The 24,850-nt window shown below is 52.2% G+C and overlaps 1 long non-coding RNA gene and 1 pseudogene across 1 annotated transcript; both read right to left on the bottom strand.

Annotated features, from left to right (window-relative positions):
• LOC112530752 overlaps positions 1–24,850 on the bottom strand; it is a 584,651-nt pseudogene that overhangs the window by 105,623 nt on the left and 454,178 nt on the right.
• Positions 15,025–15,423, bottom strand: LOC121108441. Its single transcript, XR_005842953.1, has 3 exons — positions 15,366–15,423; positions 15,164–15,265; positions 15,025–15,084 (listed from the first exon to the last, which is right to left on the bottom strand). It is a non-coding gene; the product is annotated as an uncharacterized LOC121108441 (long non-coding RNA).

The following is a 24,850-nucleotide window of genomic DNA, read 5'->3' as shown; positions in this document are numbered from 1 at the left end:
TCTTGGCTTTCAAGAAATGCCACGACCTGCCAAGCAGCCTGCAGAAAGTAATTCTGGGGAAGCCAGAGACACTGCAAGTCCCATCACAGCTCCCACCGCAATGGAGGCGTGAGACCTCATGTCCAGAAGAGCTAGGAAACTGACGCAGGACACTCTCTTGGGCCAAAAGGCTTCCTTTGTTTTCAGGCTAGCGTGGGATTGGCTTACACCTTTGGCTTTAAGCAAATACAAGTGTGCTGGTCTCCTATGAGCATTAGCCTCAGCTTCCCTTGCAGCCATCAACTCCCATTTCACGTTTCTCCACCGCTATCAACCTGCCCCTTGCTAGACATGATCTCCCTTTCTTTCATCTTTACATGCCCAACAGAGGGAGGAAGCTCTCAGGAACGGGCTGTTCCTTACCATCACGGCCAGAGTGGAGAAGATGCTCTCCCAGGTCACAGCCAAACACCACTCCCTTCTCCTTCTCCTTCTCCATCTCCCGCTGCTTCGGTTCCTTTGGGCGGGCCTTCACGAAGGAACGAAGAAAGCTGAGGAGCTTGCCACGCTTCTTTGGCACTGCACAACAAAAGGAAGAAACCAGTTCATTTCAGGTTGGGCTCAGTGGGACCAGGCTGAGCGGAAACACATTCTACAGAGCGCGTCAAAGCGGCAAGAACATTGCCAACACTGCATTCTACAAGGATTCGAGCATTTGCCCAAGCCCTCATTCTCACTGCCTACAAAACAGCAGCCCTATGCCCCGTGGGATGCAGGAAGGATCATCAACACAGAGGAGAACGTGGGATGGATAAAGGAGGTATTCAACACAGAACACACCCAGAGGAAGACTCCATTTGACTTCCCCGCGCCATCACATGTAACATCCGTACCTGGCTTTGGTGCTGAGTTGAGGAGGGCCTCAGGAGGTTTTCCACTAATGAGCTCCACGCACTCACTGGGGAAGAACCCAACCTGTAAGAAGAAAAGAAAGAGTGATGGAATACTGAATGCAGCATTTCTCAGGCCTCAACTGTTAAACCAAGACAGAATGGCCTGCAGAAAAGTAACCCTCATTCAACATTTGCAGCCAGAAGACCTACAAAAGCAATAATTAGTTCCAGAGAAGATGGCTCTGTCCTCCGTGCTTGTACAATGGACAGAGGTGGTCAACTTCTGACTGCGCATTGAGCACGAGAGGCTCTTGCTTCTAAGTCACATGAGGAGACAGTTTCCCACCCAAGCCCAGAGCCAAAGGGAAAGTCCTCTGACAGCGACACAGGGAAACTGTTGACGTCCAGAAGCCACCCTGTGCGGGCAGAGCAGCTCGAAGCTGACGTTCCTCACTTGACTGCAATTGCGCCCAGGAGTCTGAAGCTTGTGCCTACCTGAAAGCCACGCTTGCCTCTCCACCAGGGGCTCTGCTCCTTTGCTGGCATAGCAGTAATGCACACCAGGTCTCCCACCTGCAAGACATTGCAACATCAATCCCAGCGTCAGCACAGCTGGGAGGAAAGCACAGCTGAAATGGCACCCTTCTTCTGCACTGCCAAAGAGCGCACAGCTTGAGAGCAATTGCACCGGGGCAGCTCTTCAGGCATTTCCTGTGGGAAAGCTGGGCGTGGAGGTACAAGAGCCACTGCCTTACACACCACACAGAATACAGTGCAAGCATGCCAAATGAAACCATCTTTTAGACATGGCTGAACTCCTCCCTGCATCCAACCCAGTGCAAGTCCTATCTGGACCTGCATCTTCTGGGCTTCGCCTCACAAGGCATTCTGAAGGTGTCTGAGAATATTCCTGATGCATTCACACGGTATACTCTTCTGGCCATGACAACAAGGAACGCCTTCTTTATCTGCTTACCTCCAAGGAGAGCTCATCCGCTGCCTGGGCAACGTATCTCTTAATAACATGGCCAGCAGCAATAGCTGGAATATTAAGAGATAACTCCTCACGGACCAGCAGAGGCTTCCCCTGGTTCTCAGGCTGAAACAGAGAGCACAGGCCATGGTGAGGAGCTGAGGACAAACAAGGAGGATTTCAGGGTGCCATCTCAATGCCACTAGCAAGGAAATGAAGCTTTTAAGGCAGCTCTTCAGGGACACCGAGAGAGCCGGAAGGATGCTCTCTCTCTTGAAAAGCAGGAGAGCACAACTGTGGCTCATTCTGCTGGCTCAAGTCAGGGAACAGAGACCAAGCAGAGCTTCACACTGTACCTCCGTCAACGCCCGGTCAGGCCCACGGCTGATCTCGCTGCTCGCGATGCCCATCACAGCAGGCGCGACAAGCTGCAACAGAAAAGAAACACATTTCCTGTGCTCACACAGCACTGGATTGAGAGTCTTCTTCAGAACTACTCTCAGTTGCCCACTGGCGGAGGCAGCTGTTCTAGAAACAACCACTGTGCAGTCTATTCAAACGGGACAGCCGTTGCAATACGCAGCACTGGACCAAGTCGCTGTCCCTCTGCTAGCAGATGGGGACTCTGGCACAAAGCAGCAGATGCATTTGCCCGCAGCACGCTGAGAGCGCAGTAGCAGGCCAGGGAGAGGTGTCACTGCTGGGGCTGGAGCTGCTCCCCAGCCCCCGGCTCCCAGCAGCAGCCTCACCACCAGCGCCGGCCGCAGCCTTGCCCACGCATTTCCTCTGCCTGCATCTCTGCTGTGCTCCCTACAGCTGTCGGCCACACTCACACAGCCAAAGCATGCACGCTTCTGCCCCTGGCTCATGTTCTGCAGCTCTGCACAAACTGCGGCTAGGGCTCTTTGCCTAAGGGATTGCCTTCCTTCACACTAGCTGCTCCCAGCACTACAGGCAGCATCCTGCTGAGGGTTGAGCTGGAGAGGAAGTGGAAAAAACCCACACGTGACCAGAGCTGCATTTCAGCTGGACGAGGCTGTGTTACTACACACGGTGTGACTAAACACGGGCTGCTGAACCATGTGGCAATACAAAACATGGCACGTACCTGGCAAGAGATCAGAACAAGGGAGAAGCAGATCCTCGAACCCGCAGCCGTTCCTTGTCACTTTGCTCTGATCTTCCACGAGCAAAAGCTGCACCAAGGGAGCAGGCGGAGGGTGGGGAGGGGAGGGAGAAAGAGCAGGTCAGTGAGCTTGCACAATTGAGCAAAGGGAAGAACCAGGGAAGAACCCTGGCACAAATGCCACCTTGATGGATGGCTTTGGACTGGATTGCCTGGGGGAAAATGGCGTCTGACGGTCCAGACGAAGCAATATGATCCTAGGAGCTCTGCCAGCCAGCACTTCTCAAGCCCTCGCTGCCCACCCGTCTATCCCGCGCCGTCTCAGCTTACCTACAAGGCGCTGCACAAGATGGGATGAAGACAAACACACTCAGTAGATGCACAAGTGCAACAAGCCACGTACTCACGCCGAGCTCAAGCACTCCAATGAAGGGACGCAGCACGCGCTGCTCCTCCCCTCATTCTAGCCGCTTATGACATCACTAAGGGCCACCCGGCTGCTCCACCATGGACGGACAAGGTGGGGAGGCAAGACCACGTCACAAGACCACAGGATTCCAACAGGGCACCCCAGCGTTCGAGAAATCAGTGCGTGGTTGGAATTCCATCCCAGCCAAATCCTGGAGAAGCTGGCATGGGGTTGTCGGGACCAAAGTGCAGGACCCGGAGCTTGGTGCTGTTGAGCCTCTTGCTGGGCCTATGGCAAATCCACACTAGGGTCCTTCTTTGCATCCACGGGCGGCTTAGAGCAGCCATCTCTTGCACCTGGATGGAAATAAAGGAAGAGAAATACATAGTACTACTACTAGACTGCTTCGACAGTTTCTTTCCCGAGTGCATTTTGGCCTTTTGGCTTCCATGACGACCTCATTTCCTCCTCCTTTTCTTTGGGGGGAAGCTGCCCCCAGTGCCTGAGCTTCACAAGATAGCGTGAAACATGACACTAAGACAAACGCTTGCCCTGGGTGCAGGGTGGCTGTGCTTTGCCAGGCATATAAAGGAGGGTAGGGCTAGGAAACGCCACGTGGCAGCCCCAAGCCTTGGGGGTCTTGCCAAGTCTGCATTCACTCACTGTGGCCACAGCTGCTGCCTCACTGCCAGAACGTATCCGAGGGTACAGATGGACGCAGGCACTCCTGCTCCTTCTGCAAAGCCCTCCTCTGCACAGCCCGTTAGCTGCTGATCACTGCTACGCCAACCGGGCTCCCCTTTACAGCAGCCTTGGGATAAACACGATTGTACTCTTCCGTGCAGCAGCAAGCTCCAGGGATGAAGCAGCAGAGAGGAAACCAACAGAATCTACTGCTGCTGAATCCACCAGCTCCTTCTGCCCACCAAGAGTAATACCAAAGCACAGAACACAAGTGGGATAAGCGCATCTCGCACACGGACAAAGGGAATCAAAACAGCTCCTTCGAGAAGAGCTCGTTGGGTAAACCCAGCCTCAGAGACACAAATGCATCTGGTTCCAGTAAATATTATGGCACCTTGGTGATGAAACGCTGTTCTGCTGCTCGGATAGCACGAAGCATGCTGCGTTGACAGGCACAGCAGCGCGATGACCAAGCTGAGCACGCAAACCTCCCCAGCACCCCTGGCCAATGCTGCCAGGGAAATGCACGACCTGCAGCCCCACACGGCTCGCTGCACGGACACTGGGGGGCTGTCTTAGTCTCAGGTGGGATCCATTTTTCTTCAGTGTCTGCTATGATGCTACGACAGTGAGAACACTCTCGTGTTTATAGTTTCTGAGAAGCAGACCTGGACAGAGCCAAGGCCGTTCTCAGCAAAGCTCTCAAGAAGGAGCTGGGAGGAAACCTAATGAGGACAGCTGATGTCAACGGGCCAAAGGGATATTCCATACCATATGACATCAAGTGGAAGGGGGTTTGGACGGGGTGGGAGCTCATCTCACTCTCTTCCTCTGCTTGGCCATTGCTTGGGAGGTGCTGAGCCACTGCTTCTACATCACTTGTTACATACATTCATATATATATGTGTGTGTGTGTGTGTGCGCGTGCATCCATTACTTCTGTCCTTTTCTCTACCTTTGGAAAGAGATTTCTCTCAACGCATGAGTTCCACCTTCTTTTTTTTTCCCCCATAATTCTCTCCCCCATCCCACCGGGAAGGGGGGAGTAAGCAAAGGACTCTGTGGTGCTCAACCACACGAGGGCTGCAAAGCAATGGCAGCAGACGTGCAGTGCACTGTCATAAGTGCACATGTACATAAGCAGATGCTCTCATCCACACGTGCAAATCTGAGGGCGAGGAATAAAAGGCTCGCTGGGCCATGGGCAAAGCAGGGAGCAGATGATAGGCAGGATACAGGAAGGAGTTCAAGACCAGCTCTCCTACACCAAAGACAGGGAGAGCTGAGTCAGCACCACGGGGGGACTTACGACACAGCTTGAGAGCTTACAGAGACCTGAGATTTCCAAAGGAGGCCGCCAGGGTAACTCTCACCAGTCTTTTGCAGGGCTCTCACGGATGCTTGCAATGCTGACTTCCACTGCCTATGGCATTGGTAGAAAGCCCAGGTGGCAAATGCTCAATTGGTCTGGGTAACGCTTCTATGCTTCCACGGTTAGGACTGAAACAAAAGGAAAAAAAAAGCATGCAGCCCTATGAAATTTGTCTCTCTACTGCTGCTGTCAGCGTGACTTCTAAGATGAGCATTACGCGTCCCTGCACCCGACTGAAGATTCATCCAAGTCTGTGGGCACTGTTAGCAGCAGTTCCCAGAACATCTTGCACCACAAAATGCAGCACGCTCCTTTTTTTCACAGGCCCCTCGTTTCTCTCATCAGCCTCAGATTCATTCCAGTTCAAATACACCCATCATAACAGCCCTTCCGTTCTGCTGAGGTAGGAATCCACTGCTGGGATGTCCCCCACTCCCGTTCCCCGCTATGTCCAGCACCGGGGGGAAAAGGAAGAGACACTGCCATCACCTACCCAGACTTCTTGCAGGGCCTTCCAGACACTCTCACATCACAGGGAGAAGCGGCACAGCTCTCGTGGCACAAAGCTCAGAGAAGGCTGCAGAAATCAAGGTTGCCGCCAAGGTGCTGCTTTCAAACAACGTGACTTAGCGGGCACAAGATGGGAAAGACAAGGTTCCGGTTCAGAAGCCTCCAATCCCCGTGGATGTGGCTGTCTGCAAAGACCACAGCTGCCTGCTTTCCAGCAGGGGGACGCTCACCCAGCAAAGCACTCACCCAGCAGATGCCTTTCCTACAATCATAGCATCAGCAACGTTGGAAAAGACCTCCATGACCTCCATCCAGTCCAAACACCCACCTACCACCACCATTTCCTTCCCACTAAGCCACGTCCCTCACTACAACATCCACTGTCCCTTGAACACCTGCAGGGACAGGAACTCTATCACCTCCCCAGGCAGCCCGCTCCAGCGGCTGACCACCCACTGGGAGAAGTTGTACTTCCCATCCAACCTCAATCTCCCCTCATGCAACCTGAGGCCATTCCTTCTAATCCTAGCACTAGTTCCACGGGAGAAGAGGACCACCCCCACCTCAACACAACCTCTCGTCACGTAACTGGACAGAGGGAGAAGGTCTTCCCTGTGCCTCCTCTTCTCCACACTAAGGAATCCCACTTCCCCCAGCCGCTCCCCATCACACTTGTGCTCTACACCCCTCACAGCTTCATTGCGCTTCTCTGGACACACTGCAGGCTTTCAGGGTCCCCCTTCTAGTCAGGGGCCCAGAACTGAACACACTACTCAAGGAGAGGACTCACCAGTGCTGAGTGCAGTACAGTGGCGATGATCACTTCCCTGCTCCTGCTGCCTCCGGCCCTTTGCAGTGCACTTCCACTCTAAACCGTTCCTTCTGCGCTACCGCTCGGATCCTCCCTTAGGGCTGGAGCTCAAGAGGTCAACACAACAAAGAACACAACGTGCAACTGGAAGGCATGTCTCAAAGCCTGAAGAGTGAGAACGGGACCCTGCAGTTAGAGACTCTGAGAAGGTCCTCACAGGATGCCTGGGGAAGGGGACCTGCAAGTCAGACGCAAGGGAAGAGCAACAGCTCTCCCTCCTTTTTCTGGAAACAGCGAGATAGGAGTGGGAGTTCTAGGTTGTGTGATTGTTATCACCATCTGCTGAGTGTTCCGTACCGTGGATCTAATCATTTCAGGTCCACTGACTTTCCGAGAAACCTGAAAGCTTACTGACTCATGTACTAGCCTTATGAAGATGCCAGCTAAAAGACGTCGTCAGCATTGTGGCCTACGTCGAAACCATGGCTTTTGTTCTAAAGATCAGAGTGAGTGTGGTGTGAGTGAGATGCGTTCCTTGCAGGGAATGAGGGTCAGCCTGTTTGCATAGTACTGTCTTCTGATTGCGGGGAAGCGTGTCAAGGAAGGTGGTCAGGCTTCTATGAGACCTGTGAGATCCAAGTGTTCACATCTGAACAAGATCAGTAGGCGGTGTCCAGGGTTGCCTGTGGAAACTCTGAGGAAATGAGGAATCAAGAAGAATTTGGTCAACATCGTGGGAGGCTCCCAGGGGAAGGAAATTCCCAAAGAAGCCCCGTTGGGATGTGCACTGGCACACTGGTGGGATACTGCAGGGGAACCTGGAGGCACCCTGAGGAAGGAAACTCTCATCAAGTATTGCAATCAGTGGTGCTTAATGTGGAAGTTAGAAGATGATGAGAAGCGGCATCAGAAGGGGACCCGTAACTATCATACCTTCTTGCAGCTCCTGTTCTTATTAAGGAGGCAAGGTCCATGAAGTAACATGACCAGTTGTTAGAATGGAGTGCTCTCATCATGAGACTAACTACTGGGTGTTTATGGACACTGAAGAACTGTGCTGTTTGATTGGTGGGTTCTGAAGGGAATGGGACAAACGGTTTTCATGGCAGAAGTAAGTGTAATTGCTAATGGGAAACAGAAGCATGACTGAGGGTATGTGGAATTGTAACTGAGGGGATGAAGAGGGGACAAAGGAAAAAGGGTTACAGAGAAAGTGAGTGTATCTGCACCGGCAGGAGAGCAACCCCCCACACCCCCTCCCGCCCTGGACCCACACAGAGAGTGCTGTTGTAAACAGCATTACATGCAAAGGGGGGGAGGTGCAGAGGATGGGGCACTGGCAGTGAGAATATCCTTCATGTGCAGAGATCTCGGAAACCCAAAATTCCAGGGTTAGCACTGGAAATCTCCAGAGAGGAGACGAGGAGGTGAAACTGAAACGTCATGCTAGTTGTTTATGTAGTGATGAGAGTTTGGGAAGGGAAAAGTTGCAGAAGGATGCAGGCTGAGGAAGGCCAAGATGAGCAAGGTGGAACAGGGTGGTAGATCCAAAGAGAGCTGAGCAAGAGAAAGCAAAAAAACGGATTGAGGAACAGAGATAGTAAGGCCATTGGCAAGAGCAACAGCTGTTCCTGTTGCGGTGTAGAGTAGAGCCCTAGGACACAGAGGTTCCCTCAGAATGTTGTAGGGGGGGGGCCTGGAAGAGCCTGTGGAGTGGGAGGCTTCCAGCCCTGCTGGACCGAAAGCACTGTGCCAACTGCAGGGAAATGAGACAGCGGTGCACAAATCCAACCGTCTCTGATTGCAAAAGCTGAAGAATGGCAACCTGGGAAGTTATTCCTAGCAAATCCACCGGTGAAATCGCAGCTAGGAGAGCAGGAGAAAGAGGTTTCGTTTCCGGTGGGCACGAGTGCCTCTTACTGCCCGGAGATGATTTTGCAACACAAGTCGCAGCTACTGCCCAACAAGAAAAGGCTTCCCTTTTGGGATCACTTCAAGAGAGGCTGAGAAAATAAGGAGGAATACATACATGCCTGTAGATGCCAGGTTCTCCAAAACCGTTCCTCTGGCAAGACTCATCAGAACAAATGGATGCAGAGAGTCAATTCAATAACACTGGAGCTAAGGGTCAAACAAGATGAACTGACTGAAAATGCTAAGTCTGGCTTTAATGCAAACAGGGACAAACAATGGGGTACCCCCAGAAGTTACAGAAATCTTCACTAAGGTATGCTTAGCCGTGTGGCTATCAGGGATGTCTGGTAGAGCCAAAATGCAGCCCTAAGTTCAAAGCAAGAGCTACGGCTAGCCCACTCAGGGTTAAGCAGTGCCCTTTGAGGATATGCAAGTGGAGAAGGAGAAAAGAAACCATAGATAACTTTCGGATTTTGGATTACTAATTGAATGTGAATCCAAATACAATACTCCAATCTCTCCGATGAATCCATATGATCCATACACTTCAGTAACTAAGTTAGGGAATGAGTAGGTGGAGTTTGCCTTCTGGATGTGAAGGATGCCTTTCCTGCCTGGTTTGGCCAAAGGAAGCCTAAGGTGATTTGCCATTGAATAGGAGAGCCCCAGTCCGGGACAAAAAAGACTCCGTTCACCTGGACAGTGTTAGCCAGGGCTGTGAGAACAGCCCAAGGATTTTGGAGAAATGCTCAACTCGGGAGCCTGAGATTTGGGTTCTTCCATCCCATGGTGGATCTTGATTGCAGCATGTGGATGCCACAGAAACAAAGAGGGCTGTGTGCAATGGACTGCGAATGTGCTGAATTTCTTGGTTTCAGTGATGATCGACTTTCTCAACAGAAGGCACCAAGAACTCAATGGCAAGGGACCTATCTGGGATAGGAGGCTACAGCTGGACTTGGAACCTCAAGGACTGCCAGGAAAGAAGCCATCTGCCAAAGCCCTGAGCCACAAAGTGCCGAGGAACTCCGTACATTCTCAGGAATGACAGCAGGGTGCCAACCGTGGATACACGGCTACGGACTGGTGGTAAAGCCCCTTCAGGAAGTGAGGAAGAGATGGCCAAAGTGGATGAGGGCGGTGGCTGCACCAGTGCTCAAGATTCAAGAACCTGGGACATCTACGCTAGGCCAAAGAAGAACAGTTGGAATATCTCACACAGTGTCTATACTGTTTTGAAGGTAAAAGGGGGGCATGGGCTCTCACCCCCAGGGCTTCCTGAAATACCAGGCCATCCTGGTACAGCAGGATGATGCAGAAATAACTGCAACTCATATTGTCAACCCAGCATCTCTCCTTAGCGGAACTCCCGGAGAACAAGCATTTCAGGACTGCTTGGAAACAACTGAAGCTACGCACTGTTACCAGTCGGACCTGAAAGACGAATCCTTAGAAGATGCAGAAGACACCTGGCTTACTGATGCAAGCAGTTTGGTGAGACAAGGAAACTGTAAGGCAGGATATGCAGGAACTGCAACTGACAAGGTCACCGAAACACAACCATTACCAGTGGGGACTGTCTCTAGGAAGCCTGAAATAACTGCCTTGACAAGAGCCTGACATCGCATCTGTCCGTATAATTACGCAGTTAAGATGCTACATGCTCATAGGACCACCTGAAGAGAGCAAGGATTGCTCACGCACAAGGAAAAACAGCCTGATGTAAATCAACAAAGAGCGTGGCTACCATCCATTGTCAAGGACATCAGAAAGGGAACACCGTACCGGAAAGTGGAGAGAACATGGTGGATCAGGGGGCAGAACAGGTCGTTGAAGAGGGCTTTAATTCCAGACCGTAAGCTTAAAATTGCTGAACCTGAGTCAAAACCTGTAAAATATTTTCAAGAAGACAGCAATTTAATTCATCATTTAGAAGGGAAGAGAGCAGGCTGACAGATGGACACATTGTTTTGCCCTTTGCTACTCCATGGAAATTGGTTCTAAGAGAGGAGAGAAAATGTCTTGGGCAAACAGACGTTACAAAGCACGATCCTAGTACCAGCAAAGGGCTACAAGTGGGCCTATTGGGAAAGGGAACCTTCCAGGGCAACAGTGACAAGTGACTTCCTGAAACCCCCAAGAAAAGGGCGGGATCGCTGGATGTTGGCACTAACTGATAGCTTTTGGGGATGGCCAGAGGTATTTCCCTGGAGGACTCCTAAGGCTCGGGAAGCAACAAAAATGCTGTCACATGCTGTTAATTCCAAGGTTCGGGGTTCCTGTACCAATCTCAGCAGATCGTGGCCCACATTTTTGCCAAGGTGGTCCAAAAAAAAAATAAGCACATTACTGGGAATTGATTGGCAATTGCACACCTTATAGACGGCAGTCATGCGGACAGGTGGAAAAAACGAATCACCTGATCAAATTACAGATAGGAAAACTTGGCCAAGAGGCTGGGATTCCCTGGCTGCAGGCACTGCCTTTGGCACTTCTGAGAATTTGGACTAAACCCCAAAGCAAGGAAGGATTAAGCCCACATGAGATTCTTTATGGGTGACCCTATACTGTACAAAAGGAAATCTCTATACAGGTGGGGGATAAGGTGTTGAGTGAATATATGGTCAGCTTGGCAAAGCAATTAAAGAAAATTGAACAAGCAGTATTTGCTGCCAGGGCACAAGGCCTAGATGGTCCAGTGCATGATGTATTGCCAGGCGACTATGTTTATGTTAAACCTCTCTCTCAGATTCACCTCTGGAACCAAAGTGGGAAGGACCCTACAGAATTCTCCTGACCACCCCTACCACTGCCAAGGTAGAGGGACTTACACTGTGGATACGTCATACCCGCCTGAAGAAAGCACCAGGACCACAGCGGACAGCAGAAGAGAGCGGACCACTGAAAATCAGGATCCATAAGCATGTATAAGATTTTGATAATAGTCAGTATGATTGGAGCAGTAGTCACAGCTTGGCAAGAGAATAGCTACTTAAAAATAACTGATAAAATTGGCCAGGCTCTCAACAAATCTTGTTGGATATGCACTGGCTTCCCTAGAGGGGAGGGAAAAGTGCCTGTTTATGGGATAGTGGCACTAAACTGGACCATTCCATATTGGGTAGAGCACAGAAAGTGTAAGTTTGGGATAGAAGACAAGTCACAAAAGGGACCTAAGTTTGATTTACTAGTTATTAACTTTACTAGATCTATCTTTGTAGGCAGAAAAACTGATGGTAAAGGTGGGGTGGAGGTTGGATGACGGAACTTGACAGGCATAGAGTGTAGTTGGGAATATGGAAATTCTGGGGTAATATCAGGGATCAGTGAAGCTGGAAGGTGGAGCCAAGGTGGGGGGTGTGATCCTAGAATCGATAAGGATTCTCACTGGGTCTCAGATAAGAACATACTCGGAATTGTAGAGATGGGAGCATCATTCACTCACCAGGAAAAGATGGCCAGGCCATGTCAGTTACCTCATGGATACTGGTGGCTATGTGGAGACGGCCAGGCACGAAAGGCATTACCTTTAAATTGGACAGGGACTTGTACTACAGAATACTTAATAGCCCAGACCATGGTGCATGAGAAAATCCCTTGGGGACTCCTGAGGATCCCTTGAATTAGAACTAAGCATACATACAACCCCCTAGCTATATATAACAAGGGATACCACAGCTTTCTGAGAGCTCTTATCCCAGCTCTAGGAGTTACCCAGCTAGAAAAAGGTATAGTAAATATCTCTGCAACTCTGGAAATCATGGAGAATGCCAAAACAGATGTATTACGGGCAATCCAAGAATAGGTATTCTCTTTATCCAAAGCAGTACTCCAAAATAGGATGGCATTAGACCTATTAACAGCCAAGGAAGGAGGGGTATGTACAGTAATAAATCAGAGTTGCTGTGCTTACATCAGTAAGGATTTAAGAACTGAAACAGATTTAAGGAAAATTTGGGAACAGACGAAAGTCCTGCATAGGACTAGTCAGGATGACACCAACTGGAAGGAAGATTTATGGAACCTGCTTTCTAGCTGGCTACCAAATCTAGGATGGTTAAAGCAGCTCTTCCTAGTTTGTATCATCTTGGTACTGATTGTAGGTTTTACCTGTGTGATGATAAAGTGCTCTGCCTGCCTGTGCCGAAATACGAGAAAAGAATACGAGATATGGAAGAAACATGAGCTAAGGCAAAAGGTGGAAAGTGGGACCTATTTTGGGACACATAGAACAGATTAGAGAATTTAGCAGGTAGAAGTCCTGCTAGATTATAATAAAGGGGGGAATTGAAGGGCAAAATCAGGTCCCTGCAGTATAGGAAGAGGGGCTTCATAGCAAGAAAAGAGAAAGCAGCTTCACAAGGTAGACATAAGGGGCAAATAGAGATAGTTTATGTAGAGAGTATTAGAAAACAAAGGGATTCCAAGCACTTTCACAGGTGCTAGGTCCAGAATAACGAGGAGAATGAAGGCCATAAAGATAAGGACCGGAGAACAGCTCGAAAACATTTGGCAGGGAGGTGATTAGATGTCTGAAGTTACCTCATGGATACCACATGGTGGTTATGTGGGGACGCTCAGGCACGGAAAGCAGTACCTTTAAATTGGACAGGGACTTGCACTACAGGATACTTAATAGCCCAGACCATGGTGCGTGAGGAGATCCCTCGGGGACTCCTGAGGACCCCTGGGATTCAAACGAAGCGTACATACAACCCCCTAGCTATATAGAACAGGGGATACCACTGCTTTCCGAGAGCCCTTATCCCGGCTCTAGGAGTTGCCCAGCTAGAAAAAGCTAGAGTCAATATCTCTGCAACTCTGGAAATGATAGAGAATGCCACAACAGATGCATTATGAGCAATCCAAGAAGAAGTATCCCCTTTATCCAAAGCAGTGCTCCAGAATAGGATGGCACTAGACCGATTAACAGCCAAGGAAGGAGGGGTATGCACAGTAATAAGTCAGAGTCGCTGTGCTTACAGCAAGAAGGATTTAAGAATCGAGAGAGATTGATGGAAAGTTTGGAACCAGACCAAAGTCCTGCACAGGACAAGTCAGGATGACCCCAGCTGGGAAGGAGATTTAAGGAACTTGCTTACTAGCTGGCTACTGAATCTAGGATGGTTAAAGCAGCTCTTCCTAGTTTGCATCCTCTTGGTGCTGTTGGGAGGTTTTACCTGTGTCATGATGAGATGCTCTGCCTGCCTGTGCCGGAGTACTAGAAAGAAAAAGGAGATATGGAAGAGATATGCGTTGAGGCCAAAGGTGGGAAGTGGGGCCTATTTTGGGACACGTAGAACAGAATCAAAATGATCTAGCAGGTAGAAGTCCTGCTAGACTATAGAAAAGGGGGGAACTGAAGAGTGAGAACAGGAGCCTGCAGTTAGAGAGAGAAGGGCCTCACAGCAAGAAAAGGGAGAGTAGCTGCACAAAGTAAAAATAAGAGGCAAACAGAGAGAGTTTAGGTAGAGAGTGTTAGAAAACAAGGGATTGCAAGCACTTTCACAGACACTAGGTCTGGAATAACAGGGAGGATGAAGGCCATCGAGATAAGGGCTGGAGAGCAGCTCAAAAACACGTGGCAGGGAGCTGATTAGATGTCTACAGGGCAAGTTAGTGTGAATGTTAGGTGGAGCGATCCCCTTGCACCAGGGAGTACGCGCATCACCAAGAAACACATGCCTGCTCTATATCCTATACCGGCTATACGGTCTGATTGCCACACATCAAGCCCAGAACAGACACCTCTCTCACCTTGGGCACAGCTCACCAACCAAGAGCCAGGCCTTGCCAACTTGGTTGATCTGAGAAGACGGGAGGGTGCCGCACATCACACCAGAAGTATCCATTTCACTTGCAGCTCCATGGAGAGAACAACACCAACTAACAGGCCTGAATGAATTCGCTCACAAGATGAACAATGAGATTGTTCTTCATTAAAAAGCACACAGAGATTCCTAAACCAAAAAGAGAAGGGCAGCACTTCAGATCGGCCAAAGAGATTCCTGTTCCTACGCCTCATGCTCTTACACCAGCTTGACTCGCCTCATCCCCTTCCCCTACTCCTCCGTGATGCCCACTGGCTTCAAGTCAGGTCGCAAACACATAGGACTCCTTCCACACGACTCCAGCACAAAGGATGTCACACTTGTTCCATACACATACAAATGAACCAAGCAGTGCTATCACACTCACTTAACACACGCAGAAGCAGCCAAACCCTGAGCACGTACGTCCCCTCCTGCACTACTGGAGCCCACAGCTCACCTTCACGCCTCCGGGGATTTCTGCTCTTTTACACTGACGCAGCCTCGCTACAGCTCCATGGCTGTCACACAAGGCCTGCAGGACCTCTTGCTCCGCAAACCCCGTCTGCAGGCATTGCTTCATGAGGTTCACCACCTGCCCTCCTGAGCAAAAACAAGCACTGAGAACGACAGCAAAGCACACTGGATTCCACCTGGCCTGGTCCCCAAGCCTCAGGCATACCCTGCTACGCAGACTCATCCCCAGAGCCTGGCTGGACAGCAGCACATGCATCATTCCTCAAACGCCCCAGCCAAGCAGCAGGGGATCAAAGTGTTGCGACAGCTGAAACAAAAATGCTCGGGGACATTCCTGCCAGCACTGAACGTGAACAGATCTACCACTGAGCAACAGGACGTGGGACAAACAGCAGAAAACAACCAACCTGCACAACTAACTCGTTTCCGCTTGGTCCAGATGTCTGTATGCTCCCTCCCACGGCCCAGGCCAAGCTTGCAGAACTGCTCCTCCTTTGTGCAGGACGACAACGGTGCCCATGGCATGTGGTGGCTATGCACAGCATGCCTTTTACTTGCTTTTCCTCTCTCCGTCTTCCATCACCAAACAGCACCTCCAATCTCTCCTGGCTAAAAAATCACTTGGGTAAAAAAAGAACTGCCAACCTTACTTTTAAAATTACAACTTGATGCTTTAAAGCAGAAGCTCACCTAGCAAGGACACCTACCTTAGACAAGCTCAACCTACAAGGAAAAGTTATTCCTCTGCGTCTGCACACACGGCACGCATTTTCAGCTGCAGTAGTCAGCCCAGTTCTCAGCACAGCTTTACCATCCACAGAAAGCCAGTTCAGGGCCGCCATCTTTTTCTCTCTTCTGAAACACTCTACTGCTGCAAGAAGCAACGGTTAGAATCACACAATCACAGAACTGTAGGGGCTGGAAGGGACCTCTAGAGATCGCTGAGTCCAACCCCTCCCCCCGCAAAACAGGCTCCATACAGCAGGCTGTACTGTAGGCATCCAGCTGGGTTTGGAGTATCTCCAGAGAAGGACAACCCACAACCTCCCTGGGCAGCCTGACTATATACCCCCCCGCCCAGAACCTCCCCACAGCCACCTATAGCCCCAAATCCTCCGATGGCTCACCACAGCCCCAGATCCCCCCTAGAGTCCCCCTCAGCTCCTTATAGAACCATACGCCTTAACAGTCCCTGCACAGCCCCCGTCAGCCCCATATCCCCCTATAGCATCATAGAATCATAGAATTGCTAAGGTTGGAAAAGACCCACAGGATCATCCAGTCCAACCATCCGCCCTTCATCAATGGTTCTTGCTAAACCATGTCCCTCAACACAACATCCAAACGCTCTTTAAACACTACCAGGCTCGGTGACTCCACTACCTCTCTAGGCAGCCCATTCCAGTGCCTGACCACCCTTTCAGACAAGTAGTATTTCCTAACGTCCAGCCTGAACCTTCCCTGACGCAGCTTGAAGCCATTCCCTCTCGTTCTATCACTAGTCACCCGGGAGAAGAGGCTGGCCCCCAGCTCACCACAACCTCCCTTCAGGTAGTTACAGAGAGCAATAAGGTCTCCCCTGAGCCTTCTCTTCTCTAGACTGAACAACCCCAGCTCCTTCAGCCACTCCTCATAAGGCCTGTGCTCCAGAGCCCTCACCAGCTTTGTTGCCCTCCTCTGGACACGCTCCAGGACCTCGATGTCTTTCTTACATTGAGGGGCCCAAAACTGGACACAGTACTCGAGGTGCGGCCTCACCAGTGCTGAGTACAGGGGAATAATTACTTCTCTGTTCCTGCTGGCCACACTATTTCTGATACAAGCCAGGATGCCATTGGCCTTTTTGGCCACCTGGGCACACTGCTGGCTCATGTTCAGTCTAGCATCAATCAACACCCCCAGGTCCATTTCCTCTACACAGTCTTCCAGCCACTCTGCCCCAAGCCTGTAGCGTTGCCTGGGGTTATTGTGGCCAAAGTGCAGGACCCGGCATTTGGTCTTGTTGAATCCCATCCCATTGGCTTCAGCCCAGCTATCCAACCTATCCAGATCCCTCTGTAAGGCCTCACTACCCTCAGGCAGATCGACACTTCCAGCTAGCTTGGTGTCATCTGCAAACTTACTGAGGGTGCACTCAATGCCCTCATCCAGGTCATCAATAAAGATATTAAAGAGGACAGGCCCCAGCACCGACCCCTGGGGAACAGCACTCGTGACCGGTCGCCAGCTGGATTTAACTCCATTCACTACCACTCTCTGGGCCCGGCCCTCCAGCCAGTTCCTTACCCAGCAAAGAATGTATCTGTCCAAGCCACGATCTGCCAGCTTCTGCAGGAGAATACTGTGCGAGACAGTGTCAAAGGCTTTGCTGAAGTCTAGGTAGACCACATCAACAGCCTTTCCCTCATCCACCAGACGGGTCACTGGATCATAGAAGGAGATCAGGTTGGTCAAGCAGGACCTGCCCTTGGTGAACCCATGCTGGCTAGGCCTGATCCCCCGGTTGACCTGCATGTGCCGCGTGATCTCCCTCAAGACAATCTGCTCCATAATCTTCCCCGGCACCGAGGTCAGGCTAACAGGCCTGTAGTTCCCCGGATCCTCCCTGCAGCCCTTCTTGTAGATGGGAGTCACACTGGCAAGCCTCCAGTCTTCTGGGATCTCACCCGTCAACAAGGAGCACTGATAGATGATGGAAAGCGGCTCGGCTATCACCTCCGCCCGTTCCCTCAGCACTCTCGGGTGAATCTCATCCGGTCCCATGGACTTGTGGCAGTCCAGTTGGAGTAGCAGGTCTCTAACTGTTACCTCCTGAATCGTGGGGGGTTTAGTCTGCTCCCCAGCCAAGGCTGCCAGGTCAGGGAGTAGAGAAACCTGAGGATAACCGGTCTGTCTTTTAAAGACAGATGTAAAGAAGGCATTCAGAACATCTGCCTTTTCCTCATCCTCAGTGGTTACATTGCCAGCCTCATCCAGTAGAGAATGGAGAATCTCCCTGGTCCTCCTCTTGCTGTTGATATACTTGTAAAAGAGTTTCTTGTTCCCTTTTACCCCAGCAGCCAGCTTGAGTTCAAGCTGGGCTTTAGCCTTTCTGATTTTCTCCCTGCACATCTTAACAACTTCTTTGTATTCTTTCTGGGTTGCCCGTCCCTTCTTCCAGAGGAGGTAGATTCTCTTTTTCTCCTGGAGCCTCAAGAAGAGTTCCCTATTCATCCACGACGGTCTTCTTCCGCACTGCCTCATTTTGCGGCTTAGGAGGACAGCCTGCTCCTGCGCCTTTAAGACTTCCTTCTTAAAGAGCAACCAGCCATCTTGTACCCCTTTGCTTTCGAATACTGAACTCCAGGGGACACTCCCTACTAGTCTCCTGAACAATTCAAAGTCTGCCCTCCGGAAGTCCAAGGTAGCAGTTTTGCTGTTCCCCCTCCTGCCTCCACCAAGAATCGAGAACTCTACCATGTCGTGGTCACTCTGCCCAAGACAGCCCCCAACCTCTACATCTCCCACCAGACCTTCTCTGTTTGTGAACAGCAGGTCTAACGGGGCAGCTCCTCTCGTAGGTTCTCTTACCAGCTGCAACAAGAAGCCTCCCTGCAGCTCCCAGTAGCCACAGGCCCACCTTAGCCCCGCTTCTGTGGGGCTGCAATGGGTCTGGGGGCACCGGGAGCAGCGCTGGAGGGGTTGGGGGTGGGGGGGCACGGTTCAGATGCTGGCAGCAGCACTGTGGCGCTGGGGGACCCGAGGCTTCCATCAGTCCCAAATCCCACCACCCACCCCCAAGGCCCTCATCCCAATCCCACAGCCCAACCCCACGGGGGGTCCATGGGGGAGGGGAGGGCAGTGTGCTTGGGGGGCCGCGCAGGGCCCCTCTCCCTCTCCCGCTCCCGTTCTCCCGCACACCTCCGGCGGAGCTGTCCTCAGCACTCGCTCCCGTTGTGCCGCGGCTTCCGGCTCGGTGCTGCCCGGACAGCGCCGGCTGACGCCGCGCTCTCCTGCGGGGCGGCCCGGGCTGCCGGAGCGGCGCTTCGCTGACGACAGCCGCGCCTGACACTGCCGGCTCCCAACGGCTGCTCCCGCGCACGGCAGCTCAGCCAATGGCAGCCGGCGAAGCTGCCGCTGACCAATAAGACGCCGGGGGAGGGACAGAGCTGCCGCTGAGCAATGAGACGCCGGGGGAGGGACTAAGCTGCCGCTGACCAATGAGACGCCGGGGGAGGGACAGAGCTGCCGCTGACCAATGAGATGCCGGGGGACGGACAGAGCTGCCGCTGACCAATGAGACGCCGCGGGAGGGACAGAGCTGCCGCTGACCAATGAGACGCCGGGGGAGGGACGGAGCTGCCGCTGACCAATCAGACGCAGGGGGACGGACAGAGCTGCCGCTGACCAATGAGAGCCCGGGGGAGGGACGGGCAGATGCTGCTCACGGGGAGCTCCTCCTGCCGCTGCTGGATGCTGATGCTGACAGGGCTGCAGATGCTCTGCAGGGCCAGCTCGTAGCTGGGAGCCAGGAATGGACACGGCGGGAGAGACGAGAGAGCTGGCGGGGAGCAGCCAGGGCATCCCTCACTCAAAAGCATCACAAAGCCACAGCCAGCAAGCTGGCCATGATCATGAGCAGCATCCCGGATGCTGGAGATTCTTTGCTACCATACACTACGGGAGCACAGCTCTCGCTGCAGGCATCCCACAGCCAGACAAAATGGGAACAAACCCGCAGCTCTGCTGCACGCACAGCCCACAGCCATAGCCTTGCAACATGAGCTGCCTTGCTGTTGCTTGCATCCATCCCAATCCCTGGGAATGAAGACTCAGAAGGCAGTCAAGGCGTTGATCCAGCACCAGCGTGCTTTTATTCATTCACAGCCAGGAGGGCCTTTTGGTGAGAGGTCCTGGTGTACAGATGGGACTCATCCTTTCTTGGGAAGGAGAGAGGGGCTCAGAGCTCGTGCTGCTGCCCGGTGCCTGGGACTGGAGCTCTGATTCTACGTCCCCCTCCACCAGGCTCGGCTCCTCCTGGCTGACGCTGACCTGCTCCTGCATGGAGCTGCTGCTGTCGGGGCACTCGGGCTGTGCTTTGGCTGGGCTGCACTGCAATGGTGCCCCGTCACAGTCCAGCTCGGTGACTGTTGTTTCTGGCAGGCTCAGGTCAGCGTCTTCTGCACAGCCGGGAGAGATGAGGGCTTCCACCTGGATGGTCAACTTTCATTCCCTCACTGATGTTGTATGGCAGGCTGTCATCCGAGCTGCAGCGATTTGTGCTTCCTAGCAGCTCTGCATTCATATAGGCACACAGTGAACCATCGCTATACACTCTGGCTCTTCTGCGTGGACGAGGGCTCGGTTCACCTAGGAAGGAGTAGATACACAGGCAAACAGTTAGTGGCAAACTTGCACAAGCTGAATGATGAGAGTGGTTCTTGAGATTTGCTTCTGCAGTGGCAGCAGGACACAGCCAATAGGACAATAGCAACAGTAGGAGCACTGTCTCGAAAGGAACTGTTGCGCTTTTGTTGTTTGTCTTTCTCTTTTGTGTGGACTCCAAGCATGAATTCGATGGCGCTGACAAGCAGGGTTTTGACAGCTGGATATGCACCCTTACCTGCCAGGACCACCACCTCTGTTTCCGAGGGCTCCCTGGCATCGCGCTGCAGTTGGCGTTTGGCCACAGAGGATGGTTTTCTCAGGCCTGAAACAGGAACACCAACTGCATGCTGGGGATTCCTTCACCCTGCTGGGTGGACTTGGTCTGGAGGGAGAAAAGAGGGAGCGGTGTGAGTCGTGCATGGTGCAGGGTGAGGGAAGAGCTGCCCTGAGCTCTTGCCAACACTTGCTTGTTCCTAGCACTGCCTGCTTCCTGCTGAAACACAACTTGAAGCTCGCTCTGATTCACACGGTTGAGGACGGTTCCATTCCTAGAGCTCAGCCCTGGAGTCTTGCTGGCTACATTCCCCTCAGCCATGTCAACCCAGATGCAGAGCATGCGAGCAGAGGCTGCACAGCTGTCCAGGACAGCATCGAATGGAGGGCTTTGATTCAGCTGGCAGGCTTAACTGCTTGCTGAGGAATCGTGCAGCCAGAGAAAAAGTTCAAAAGCATCTCTGACACGTACATTAGCAATTGGCCCCCTCTGGTAGCTAAACTGATCCGTCAGGCAACTGCGTGTTAGTTGAACCTCAGAGTCCAAAGGGAGGGGACATTCAGTACAACACCACACGCCCCATTGGCGTCACGTAGCTTCTGCAAGTTTTGGCACTAGCAATAATGGAGAAAAACCCACAAAAGCCCACCCAACCAAGTCTGATAGGAAGCTGCTGGAAAAGAAAGTCCTCTTTACCTTCAGACGGAAAGTGGATGACTGTGTGGAATTTCCCCCGCGCAGCTGCGGGGCCTTCTTCCACGTCCATGTCCCTGCTCTCTGTCACAGCGGGAGAGCTGCTGTGGCCTCCCCTCTGTGCCTGTGCCTCCTCCAGGGTGAGCAGCTTGGTGGCAGGAGAAGACACCCGCACAGACTCGGGCCCTGATGGAGAACTGCGCCCTGGAAGGGAAGACCACAGCTAAGAGGGAGGATCAGAAAGCAGCAGCACAGCCATCACAGTTCTGGGGGAGGTGCTGCACATCTCTCAGCCTTGCATTTCTGATCAAGTGAAAGAAGAGGAGGTCAGAACTCTCATCAAGCTTCACCTGCATGCAAAACATCACCATGACAGGGACGGTTTTCTCCTTCTTAAGTTTGGGCTTGGACATTCTCCGCATGCAGCCACAGAGGATGCCATATTCTCATCTAAGCCCACAAGTCTGCAGGCCCCTCGATAGCAAAAGCGTATCTCAACAATCCTGGAGAAGGCCTGCATTTGATCAAGGTGTCTCATCAAGACAAAGCTCATGCAGGAAGACGCTCACCTGCTCCATCTCCGATGCCTGATGTGGAGCTGGAGCAGAAGAGGACGTCGGTGTGGTTGATCAGGAATTCCACCACATCGGACTGCCACTGCAGTTCCTCGCAGGCAGCTCTTCCGCTGGCGCAGGCAGCCTCGTTCTGCTGGGATCTGTAGAAAAGGCAGATTGGAGAAGTCACTGACCCGAGATCGTTTCCCCACGTTTGGGCATTTCGGGCAGCCAAAGGCTGTCCAAGTTGGGCTCTGGAGACTTCCGCAGTGGGCAAGCACTGATGCCACTGAAGACATTCTCCTGGATGATCAAGGACACACCAGCCCCATTTGACAAAACAAGAGAGCACAAATTGTCCTCCTCTAGAAACTGTGCCCGTGGGGAGAGCACAATCTAAGCCTTGTGTTGAAACGGAAAAAGAAGTTTACCTGAAGAGGTTGGGAGCCCACACAATCGCTAAGTTCTTAGCGGGCATGTTTGTGACGGAGCAGCTCCCAGCGAGACAAGCCAAGTGTCTCATCAGATACTCCAGCGTCCTGGAAAGCAAGAGCCAAACCTTCAGCACCAGTGATCACGCCGTGCTGCAATTCACAAACAAACCTCAAGAAATGCCACTGCTTGTTCTTGCTACTGTCACGGAATAGGAAGCAGATCAAGCTTTCCTAGGTGCCACACTGCAGCACCAAGCCCCAGCACAGCACAGCCGCAGCCATCAGCTGCACCAGCTGTGCCCCCGTGCCAATGAACTGACCCAATCCATCAACCCCAAGGAGCCAGCAACCACTTCAACACACACACAGGCATCATGTTGCGAGCGTGAGACAAAGCCTGCCATCGCATCATCGCCCTCTGAAATGCAGAAGGGCTGAGCTCCCCAGACTGAGGGCAGCAGTTTTCTGACCTGTAGTGAGGCGCGGGCAGCTGCTGGATGACCTCCTGCATGCTGAGCAACCGCTCCTCATCGGTACCGGCACAAACAGCGTCCTGGAAGAAAGCAGAAAGGGACTGAGACACAGATCAGCAGAGATTCCTGCTGCAGGGTCGGCAACTATGGGGATGGAGCGCTGTTGCTCAGCACCGAGGTGGATTTTATGGCTTCCAACAGGCAGAAAAGCTGGGGAACACATCGGCATGCAGCTGGTGCCATCAAGGCCAAGCAGTCCAAACACTGGGCCGCTTTACAGCCTGACTAATTGTGCACCTCAGCTCCTTGCAGTGGGCATTCATCTCCCAGGAACTTGTGCTATTAATCCCATTCCCGTTCCAGGAATAGTTGGGGAATAGCAAAAGAACGGGAATTCTTGCAAGCTTTGTGAATACGGAAATGAACATCTCCAGAAATGAGCACCAAAAGTGGCATCAGTATGCTGCAGGATGTGGCAGAGACATGCGAGTCCTACCTCATGGGCTTACAGAAAATCAGAAAAAAAGACCATGAGGTGCGCAGGCGTGTGTGTATGTGACAGGCCATGCCAAGAGGCCAGGGAAGAGGGACATGAAAGCCATTGCCTTGTGCTTACCGAGAGCTTGCCATACAGCTGCTCGCTCAGCAGAGGGCTCGGCAGCTCCCTGAAGTACATCTTGCACAGGGAGCTCACGCTGTGAATGTCCCGGACGGTGAGCTCCGGAATCTGCTCCGACTCAAAGTCATGGCTGGAGAGAAGGACACAAAAACAGAGGGCTTGGAGAAAGAGGAAAACAACTCCAAAGCAAGACAACATACAGTCCAGAAGCACTCTTACCGCAGCTTCTGGATCTTGGATGCCACGCCGGACAGGCGGTAGATCCCCTGCACCACGCCGTGCTGCTCGATGAACTCAGCGCAGCTCTGCACGACCTGGGGGACTACAGAACAAGGGCCAGCGCTTAGCTGAGCTCCTGATTCAAGTCCTGCTTCAGCCGCTGCCCCTGTCACATCCCATCCACTAAGCCCAGCCGGGCTACTGCATGCCTCCTCCTTAGAGGATAAAGAAGGCTGTCGCAGACGTCGCCGGCAGGCAGGAGCCGGGGACAAACTGGACACGGACGTGTTATTGGCTTTCAAGAAATGTCAGGACCTGCCAAGCAGCCTGCAGAAAGTAATTCTGGGGAAGCCATAGACACTGCCACAAGTCCCATCACAGCTCCCACCGCAATGGAGGCGTGAGACCTCATGTCCAGAAGAGCTAGGAAACTGACGCACTACACTCTCTTGGGCCAAAAGGCTTCCTTTGTTTTCAGGCTAGCGTGGGATTGGCTTACACCTTTGGCTTTAAGCAAATACAGGTGTGCTGCTCCTCCTATGAGCATTAGCCTCAGCTTCCCTTTCAGCCTTCAACTCCCACCTTAGGCTTCTCCACCGCTATCAACCTGCCCTTTGCTAGACACGATCTCCCTTTCTTTCATCTTGTCATGCCCAACAGAGGGAGGAAGCTCTCGGGAACGGGCTGTTCCTTACCATCACGGCCAGAGTGGAGAAGATGCTCTCCCAGGTCACAGCCAAACACCCCTTCCTTCTCCTTCTCCTTCTCCAGATCCCGCTGCTTCGGTTCCTTTGGGCGGGCCTTCATGAAGGAACGAAGGAAGCTGAGGAGCTTGCCACGCTTCTTTGGCACTGCACAACAAAAGGAAGAAACCAGTTCATTTCAGGTTGGGCTCAGTGCGACCAGGCTGAGCGGAAACACATGCTACAGAGCGCGTCAAAGCGGCAAGAACATTGCCAACACTGCATTCTACAAGGATTCGAGCATTTGCCCAAGCCCTCATTCTCACTGCCTACAAAACAGCAGCCCTACGCCCCGTGGGATGCAGGAAGGATCATCAACACAGAGGAGAACGTGGGATGGATAAAGGAGGTATTCAACACAGAACACACCCAGAAAAAGACTCCATTTGACTTCCCCGCGCCATCACATGTAACATCCGTACCTGGCTTTGGTGCTGAATTGATGAGGGCCTCAGGAAGTTTTCCGTTAATGAGCTCCACGCACTCACCGGGGAAAAACCCAACCTGGAACAAGAA

Source organism: Gallus gallus, chromosome Z (genome assembly GCF_016699485.2).
Source record: "Gallus gallus isolate bGalGal1 chromosome Z, bGalGal1.mat.broiler.GRCg7b, whole genome shotgun sequence".
NCBI lineage: Eukaryota > Metazoa > Chordata > Aves > Galliformes > Phasianidae > Gallus > Gallus gallus.
The sequence above is the reverse complement of the archived record's forward strand: the minus strand, read 5'-3'. Positions and strand labels throughout refer to the sequence as shown.